The sequence below is a fragment of the Aythya ferina genome (genome assembly GCF_964211825.1).
Source record: "Aythya ferina genome assembly, chromosome: 11".
NCBI classification, from domain to species: domain Eukaryota; kingdom Metazoa; phylum Chordata; class Aves; order Anseriformes; family Anatidae; genus Aythya; species Aythya ferina.
Window position 1 is genome coordinate 5,647,148 of NC_140307.1, and position 8,757 is coordinate 5,655,904.

Genomic DNA, 8,757 nt, shown 5'->3' on the forward strand with positions numbered 1-8,757 from the left:
CATGTGTAAATCTCATGGTTATAGCAAGAAATAAAAAGAAAAAAAGAAATCAGAGTTGATTACAGACACTGGTGATGTGGCTGGGAAACAATGGATGCTTTGTGAGGAAAATCTCACAGCAGCCCAGAAATACACAGGAAATAAAATAAAATAAAATAAAATAAAATAAAATAAAATAAAATAAAATAAAATAAAATAAAATAAAAAGGAAAAGACAAACAAAGCATGAGAGGGAATGAGAGATTTCTTATGCAAACACATTAACCACTTTGCCTTAAGTCTGCATTGCATATAACTGAGTAAAGAAATTTCTCTCAGTGCAAAATGCTCTGTGGTTGTTTATTTTGTTTTCATTTGGTGGATGTTCTTTAGCAGGGAAAAAAATGCATAAAGCAGTTCTTCCAGTAACCTCTGACTCTTTCTCGCCATGTCTCTCTCTTGCTTTCGCTCTTGTTCTGTTTTTATTTATTCCCTGCAAATACAATGGAGAATAAAAATGTGGTAGGACCTGCTGGCGGCAACTATGGCCTCCGGATCCAAGCTGACAAAAATGTCAAGAAACTGACAGTAAAATATGCGAATAAAATCCCTGTGAACAAGAAGAAAACTCAGGCTCACACTACTACTCTCTACATTGTGGCTTTTGAGAGTATTCCTATCAGTAGCTATGACTTTCTCATTAAAAAAAAAAAAAAAAAAAAAAAAAAACATAAAAAACCATATACATTCATCATATGTATTGTCTTCTAAAATCTTTCATCAAAATCTCATGGGGGGAAACAGCACACAGAAAGATAGGAAAGCAAGAGACATTTAGGGCAGAGGGATCAGAGAAGAGCTGACATTCGATGGAGAGAGAGAACTGCATGCCGAGCACCAGACATATGGATCCTGTATGAAGCTGCAAGGCAGACAGACTTCTGCTGCTCCCTTCTGTGATCATGAGATGAGGGAGATGAATAAGAAATGTCTAGGAAAGAAAACTCCTAGGAACACTCAACTATCCAATGAAGAATGTGTTCTTTATCCTACCTAATGGGGAATCTTTGCTTTGAGAAGATCATCACCTTCAGGTGGATCTTGGAGTTAGATAGATGGAAGGGACTGGGATGGTTTAGTCTGAAAGAGATTAACCAAAGCCTGAATGTGGTCTTTCAATACATAGGCATACGTGTAGGGAGATAAAGAATAAAAGATTTCACTACAGGTAGAATGAGAAATAACAGGCTTAAAAAGCTGTGAAGAAGACTTAGTTTGGAAGAAGTTTACTGCCATTAAGATACTTTAATCACCAGAAGAAAATAATTGTGCAGTTTCTACCTTCTAAGTCTTGTAGGAAAAATAAATAAATAAATAGCAGAAGCCTCTTTCTGAAGGACATAGACGCAGTTAATCTTGTTTGGGACAGGGTGGCATGGACTCTGATGTTCTTTACAGTCTTAGTTTCTGCAGAGAATACTGCAGAGAATCGGCTAACTAGGCAGAAGGATTTTACGTTGCTAATCATGGACGAAAACAAGTTCTTGCCATGGAGACATAGAACTGCAGAACAAGAAGGACTAAATTCCCTTCTTGACTCCTACAAACTGTCCCCACAGCTTTGAACAAGCTGTCTCTTCTGCTCTGTGCACATAGCATGGGAACCGGATCTTCTGCTTCAGAAAGGGAAAGTTAAGGGTGAAAATACTTTCCCGTGCAGAGTACTAGCATGAAAGCCTATATGCCACTTATGTTGTATTTAGAGCTCTTTTGAGACCTAAGAGAAACTGAAGTGGTGCAAAGTCTTTAGCTGGATTTATTTATTTATTTATTTATTTATTTTCAGAAGAAAGTTTCACCCTGCTATCTGAGAGATGTGCAAATATTCACTGAGGGGGTGTCATAAAAAGGTCTATAAATAATCAAATATGAGCCCCCATATGAATTATGCATGGGATACTTATAGAAAACGTGAGCGTCTTGCATTAGAAGAAATCAGAAGCAGTGCCACCGAAATCACATTGCTATTTCTATGAGGTATTAACTGAAAGCTACAAGACCTCATTTTTAAAACAGGCTACAACAGGTGCTTGCAGGTCTGTTCAGATAAAAATTATGGCTTTGTGGAGGCAAATATTAAGAAGTCTCTAAAATGTGTTAATTTATTATGAATAGAAAGTAGTTTGATGTTACTTTTTAAGAAAAACAGTCACAATACAACATTCATTAGTCCCTAAGTGAGACAGGGGCTTGTCAGTCAATTAGATTTCTGACCCTTAAATCATGTATGCTCTTCTGAAAATTCTGCATTCTGCACCTGGAGGTGAGAGGTGCAATATTAGTAAAATGTTTTACTTACTATTCATTTTATTGAACTGCCTTGCTATTAGCACTAATACTTCATTTACCCTCACTAAGTTAAACCTAGAAACAGGAAAAAAGAAGGGGGAAGGGGGGTGCATTATAAAACAGTTTATTATGGAACATATCACCAATAAACTTTCCTGATATCTGAACAGAGCCCTGTTGGTACCAAACAAAAAATAATTTATTTACAGAAAGTCCTTGAGCTGAGCTTATTTTCAATTTGATTCAACAAAGTCCAGTGAAGGCAGGAGCTTGCTAGAAGTTTTTCCAAATAACCATTCCCCATCTTCCTCTAGTATCGATACTTTCATTATTTAAATGTTCCACTCCATACTTTATCTAATAGTGACTACAGAATTAAACTTACCCTCTTTTCTGACGGACTACGAATAGGCAGAATGCCCTCTCCTATTGTCCAACAGGTAAATAGCCCAAAGGATGAAAATTCTTATCAGTAAAATGAAGGACAATATTATTAAAGTCTTCCCATCCCTGGTCCACATACTGCCCACAGATAGAACCTTAGTACTAGCTTTTTGGATGGTTGCCTGGGGGTCAAGGTGGTCAAAAATGTACTGCCATGTTTACCACATTTTCGATATCAGCTAAGTAGGACTAGTTATTACTCGCTGACACCAGAGAAAATGAAGAATAATTCCATCAATGTCAATGCCATTACAACATCATAAAATTGGCATAAGTTAGGAAAAAACTGGGCCTACTGCTCTGAGGTTCTTTCATCTCCTCTGCATGTTCCCTAATTTGTCATTACTAGAATAGTTGCTATAACTATCCTGATGAAAATATAAAAGAGAGACTTGCATGGCCCATAAACTCAATGAACCATTAAATAGGTGACAATAATCTTGATAGAAGTTTGGAATATTTAATTAGCACAAAAATGCACTTAGTGAGTGAGTTCAATTGCTATCACGGGTACTCCTCAAAATAATAGCTGAAGATTTTATGTGTCCATGAAATGCCTTAGAAGACATTTAAGAAAAGAAACAGACAATATTTCATGTATTAATTGAGGATCAGACATATCTGTAAGTGCCCAGTAATAAGCATTTCCAAGGAAAGTTAACCTAGATCTCCTGGAATCCCAAAGGTGACTTCGTTACACCTGAAGTCAAATCATTCATTGGCAACTTTTCAGTAGCAGAAGTTCATAAAAATACAGCTGAACAGCAAATACTTTGTCTTTTCAACAAACCAGGGTCCACCTACCAACAGAAGATTTTGTAAAAAATAAAAGAAAATAAAAAATCATTGGAAATGATGTAATAAATTTCCATTTTAGGAACTTTCTTCCCACTTGTAGTTGCCTAACAGAAGGTTTCTGTGCATATAGTTTCAGTACTTCGTATAATTTTCAGTAGCAGGAATCTGTTTATACCAATATTTTCTTCCCGTGTAACATTGCCTCCATTGGTTATGATTGAAAAGACTTGTGTACATCTAGATTAAGCAGTATAGAATAGAAGAGTGTTTTTAATAGTTGTGTCTTTGGCACTTGTGCTGCCACTCTTGAAATATCACACCCACTTTCTGTCATCCACAGGTGAGATTGTGTCTACATTGAAATGTACTGCAGAATAATCAGAAAGGTTCTGTACAGTGAAGCAACTAATGCAGAGCACCTGGTGTCACTTTAGCAGTTGGAGCTCATTAGGGTTGGAGCACTTAGTTATATCCAGAAGGGGAGTCCAGTCTGGGCCTTCTGACATGGCTCACGATGTGATTCAAAGGAGATTAAGTAAGGACGATCAAGCAATTTGCTACAAAAATATTCTGCTGATCTGAAAACAAAACAAAAAACTAATAGCATAGCACCCTGAAGATGCTGAAAAAAAAAAATGTTGTTGGGTGAATGGGGGAGGGGAGTAGAGGGAGGAGGTGTTAGAGGATAGCTCATGAATGAACAAAGGATTGCGAAACATTTTGGAGAAAGAGCCTTAAGGAGCTGTTGGAGACAAGATAAAGCACTGACTTGATCTCAGTTAGAAGTAAGTGAGTGTAAGTACTTTGTCAAGTACCAAATGCTGCTACTTTGGCTGGAAATTGAAATTAGAGGAATTTAGACCAGAAACATGATACATGCATGTAAATTTATATATAGCTATGTATGCATGTGTATATGTATGTGTATATGTACATATATATGCATATGTACATGAATACACTTTTACAACAAAGGTAAATTTTAATGTAGAATAACAACATTTACTCCAATTATACTTTTCATTGCCTATTGCTAACAATTTTCTGATTAAAATAATATCTCTCCAATTCCCTTCCATGATAACTTTATGTTAGCCTCAGCTGTTGGACTTAAAACAGAAAAAGAATTCAAAGAAATCTTATGACCTCTAGTATGTGGGCAAGCAGAATAGAGATCTGCAACAATCTTTTTGCTATTAACTTCTGTGAATCTGTCATTCACAAGCTGCAAGCTGAAAGCTGATACCCCATACATTGCGGTGACCGTTCTAGGACATCTCTACTAACAGATGTTTCTATTCTTGTCCAAACACCTTCCTTCGAAGTTCTGTTCTCACTGTGACCTTCATACCATGACTTGTTATCTTTCTGGCAATGTTTCCAGAGTAGTTTCATGGAGCAAAGCTGCTAAAATAATTTGTATATAGGTCAGATAAATATTCATAAATGTTTGCCTGCTCATCAGTACTAGAACAGACTGTCGAACTTCTTGATGATTTGTCACCTTTCTTGTTGCAATAGATACAACATCTGGGCAAAATTTTTTATTTCTCCCTTTTCCTTACAACTACATGGATCTTACAAAACCCAAAGTGATTTCTGTCACAAACCTTACTGTAAAGCTAGGCTCTTCACTCATCATCTACCTTAATTAGATGTTAAATACCTTAACATGATTTTTATCATGTTTATTTTCTTTTTTTTTTCTTTTTTCTTTTTTTTTTTTTTTTTCTTTGTGACTATATCAAGTGTTTTTTTCTCTCCTTTTTCTCTTATGCTTGTCAGTGTGCAACAGTCAACTTGAAGCTTTTGCCTGACATTTGGTGGTCCAGATGCTCATATTGCTGCTTGACCTGCAGGTGTTCTTATCATTGGAAATAAATTAGTTACCGTGTTAATACTTACATCATCTTACTTACGGAGTTAGCAAAGTCTTGTCTTACAGTGTCTGTAGTGAGCAGGAGAGGTGTCTGTTGCAGGGACTCTCCTGTGTAGCACAACTAGAGCCCCCAGCAGAACTGATGGGTATTATGGTGGCTTTCAAAGCTTGGTGATTTCCATCTGTCTATATTTGATTGTGTTAAAATTTGAACAATGAAACTTTCTTGTTACTGTAGTCACGCTTGGTTTCATTACAGTTTTTCATGGATCTTTGGAGATAGTGGGAAGAAGGGTTAGAAAAAAATGTTTCTTTGATTTATACCAACAGAAATATTTCAAGAGAAACAACAGTCTGTTTTAGTTAAGCTAGTTACACTTGCATTGCTGATTTATTCATCTGAATTTACTTTTGTTTAAGAAAAAATAAAATGCTTGACTGTATAGCTAAGAAAATGCAGGCATAGCAGACCTAATTGCAGCTTTTCCTCATGACTATAAAATTAGGGGCTAGATTTAGTTTCTCAGAGTCACGCTCTTCTCCAGGCCTTCAGAAGGCATCTATACACCATGGATAAATACTTTAGGAAAGAGGGGTTGAATGGCTAACACTGAAGTGATCTTGAATCTCAGTTAATGGCCATGAGATCTGGAGAAAGAAATGACCACACTTTATTTTCTAACCAGGAACTGCAGCTGTGGGAACAAACAGCATGTAATAAACACTTGAATCAAAGTTTGTGGGAGTTTTGTTATTGACTTTGAAGTAGGCAAGTCTGAGGCCTTTACTATGGAAGCTGTGATTCTGTTTGTGGTTTTTTAATGGCTAAAATATCCCACGGTCAGCTTGAGAGTAAGGATTTCATTTTTGGTCTTAAAAAGAAAGGCATGAAGGAGAATTCCATATTGTTGTGCAGTCTGCCTTTTATTTTGAAGGGCATTTAAAACAAAATAAAATAGCATAACTTGTGTGAAGAGAGTTGTGTTTAGGAAAAAAAAGTTCAAAAAATACCATGCATGATTGATCTCAAGTCTGCTTGCCGATCCAAAGACAACACAGCACGGCAGTCAAATATACATTTTATGGGCTTTTGTCTGTTTTGCAATAACAGTGGAAAGCATTCTTTAATTAAAATTTAAAACCGTAACTGATTAATTTTCTGTGTAAACAATCCCTGTAAACATGGAAAGTCAGCATTTTAAGGGCACAGAGGTATAAATTCTGCTTCCTCTCCCGGCTGCTCAAGGGAAAGATGGCAAGAAGGGAGGGGGAGTTCACAAAGAGACCCAGGAGGGGGGGAAAAAGTTCAAGGCCTTGGTGTTCCGTACTCAGCGTACACCAGCTGCAGGATCTCGCCTGCTGCCCATTTCTCTGTGCAGGAATGTTGGCATAGACTCCCTGGTCTCTCTGGGATATGATTTATTCTCTCTCAGATGCTGGAGGCCCATTTTGGAGCACCCATTCTCCCCACGAAGAGACGCTGTGGCAGTAAGTTGTGCAGAGGGATGTGCAGCTCTTGCAAGATGGGAAGAATGATCTTGGTACATTCTCTGTGGTTATTTCAACTTCTGGTGGTGAGAGTGATAAAATGGGATTAATTGCAGCTCCTTTCTTAGTTGTCTCAGCTTTCATCGGCATTTTGTTATCATCTTCCATAGGGTGTTCATGGAAAGCCTGACAAACGTTAACATCTAGGTTATCAGAAATACTTTTCTGAGGGATCTAGGTAACCACAACATAAGGACTCTGCTGAAGTTGCTAAAGTCTTATGATCAATGCCCACCTTATCCTTCTCTGGGTGAGAAAAACAACCAGTAGCTATTGCTGCGAGTGAGCAGATAAAGTCTCAGGTTTCCCATTGGCACTGCAGGATAGTGGAGTTATCCTTTAGGAAAAGATCTCAACATGCATAATAAGTGGAAGGGCTTCCACCAACAAAAGAAACATTAGATCTGACAATTAGGATCCGCTTTCCCACCCTCCCAAAGTAAGATAATACTTCACACAGCAGTTTTAGCCATATCAGTGACCAATGGCTTTAATGAGACTGATTTTGGAGTAAGATATCACTCTGAGTAAGCATCGCAGTAGTAAGACTATGCTGATATTTCAAAGGTTTTTTCCTTTTTTTCTTTTTTTTTTTTTCTTTTTTTCCTTTTACTTTTTTTCAGTTAGAGGATAAAAAACATTCACCAACACTTTTCTATGCTCTGTTTCTTTGCCCAACTCTTGTTAAGTGTGAGCACATCCAATGCAATGATTCAAAAGTGTCAAGTGAAAGCTCTGTGGGTGAGATGAGTTGCAGGCACTCTGTCTTTTATACAAGTGTCTTTCCACCTTATATAAAAGCCTATAGAAATCAATAATAAACAGAAATAAATTATGCTTTTGTTACTACTGCTTTGCCTGCGGACTTAGAGGATTTTTATCAATTATATTAGATTATGTTGTAGGAAAGGAAAGAAAAGGAAAGGAAAAGATGAGTTTGAAATATGTCTCTGATAAGACTGGAAGGCTTTGTTGGCTCACATGAGAGTTATTTTATGTAAATGCATCAGCATTTACCACCGTGGCCATTACAACTCCCTTGCCTTAACTGAACACGAATCTGATTTTTGTTCACACTTTCTTCATTCTTTGTCATTTTGCAGAAACCAGAATGCAATATTTCTCCCTGATAACACTCTTTCCTGCCTCTCCCCAAACAAGATTCCTCAAGAGACAAATTCCTCCGGAGGTCCAGTGCTGTGAAACATTTGTAAGGATGTCTCCCACCACTCCAGTCTTGGAAAGAATCATGCCATCTCACACAGGCCCTGCAGTTATTTGGTGAAACAGATCCAACTAAAGTCAATGGTAAAACATCTGTTGGAGTTTTACCCAGGAACTTTAATGGAGCCAGGATGTCAGCCACTGAATTTTGGCACTCTGTAGTAGACAAATATTGTGATCTGAGATTCTCAAGACAGCTGGCCTCCAACCTTCCTGTCTGCACACTAGAAATAATTCTGGAGTTTATCAGTTCTATACCATAATCAGTTCATCCAGCCATAAAACCTATTGGTGTCCTTGCTTAACCATTTATCTACCTCCTTACCCTCTAATATGACTATTAACTTTCCTAGTCTAATTAGTTATATTCTTATCAATACAAGGTTGGATTTAAGGGAATAAAGCATTTTCTGCCGAACTATTTGTCCCCAGGGTTTTTAAATCTTCCTTTCTTTATTATCACTGAAAAGGGATCAAAGTGAAACTCAGGAAACATATGTGGAACTTTCTTCTGGAAGCAGGGAATGTAGGTTATA

At 37.3% G+C, this 8,757-nt stretch overlaps 1 long non-coding RNA gene across 1 annotated transcript; it reads left to right on the forward strand.

Annotated features, from left to right (window-relative positions):
- Positions 1–6,827: 6,827 nt before the first annotated feature.
- LOC311442505 lies at positions 6,828–8,639 on the forward strand. The gene is made up of 2 exons (XR_014696693.1): positions 6,828–6,937; positions 8,101–8,639. It is a non-coding gene; the product is annotated as an uncharacterized lncRNA (long non-coding RNA).
- Positions 8,640–8,757: the final 118 nt, after the last annotated feature.